Consider the following 849-nt stretch of genomic DNA (forward strand, 5'->3'; position numbering starts at 1 on the left):
GTGAGAGTGGGCATCCTTGTCTTCTTCCAGTTTTCAGGGGGAAAGGTTCCAATTTTTGTCCATTTAGGAGTATGCTGGCTTGGGTTTCTCATAGATGGCTTGTAGTATTTTGAGGTATGCTCCCCATATGCCTAGATGTTCAAGGGTTTTTATCATGATGGGGTGCTAGATTTTTTCAAAAGCTTTTTCTTCATCTAATGATATAATCATGTGGTTTTCGTTTCGACATCTGTTGATGTATTTAATTACATTTATGTTTTTATGAATGTTGAACCAGGCTTGCATCCCAGGAATGAAGTCTACTTGGTCATGATAGATGATTTTTGAGATGTATTGTTGAATCTTGTTTTCTAGGATCTCGATGAGAATTTTAGTATCTATGTTTAGCAAAGATATTGGACTGTAGTTCTCTTTCTTTGTTGGATCTTTACCTGGCTTGGGTATCAATGTGATGTTGGCTTCGTAAAATGATTTGCGGAGAGTTCCATCTTTTTCAATCCCCTGGAATAACTTAAGTAGGATTGGTATCAGCTCCTCTTTAAATGTCTTGTAGAAATCTGAAGGAAAGCCATCTGGACCAGGGCTTTTTTTTTTGTAGGTAATTTTCTTATTATGTAGTCGATTTCCTTGATTGTTATTGGTCTATATAGGGTTTCAATTTCTTCGTTTTCCAACCTAGGTGGGTTGTGTTATGTCAGAAAGTCCACCATTTCCTTAAGTTTTTTTTGTTTGTTTCCATACAAGTGTACGTAGTAGTCTCTAATGATCTTTTGTATTTCTTCAGGGTCAGATGTGACTTCATCTTTTGTGTTTCTGATTGTGCTTATTTAGGTTTTTTCTGTTTTTTTC

This window comes from Carlito syrichta, unplaced genomic scaffold, assembly GCF_000164805.1.
Source record: "Carlito syrichta isolate Samal-C Ts95f unplaced genomic scaffold, Tarsius_syrichta-2.0.1 Scaffold303623, whole genome shotgun sequence".
NCBI classification, from domain to species: domain Eukaryota; kingdom Metazoa; phylum Chordata; class Mammalia; order Primates; family Tarsiidae; genus Carlito; species Carlito syrichta.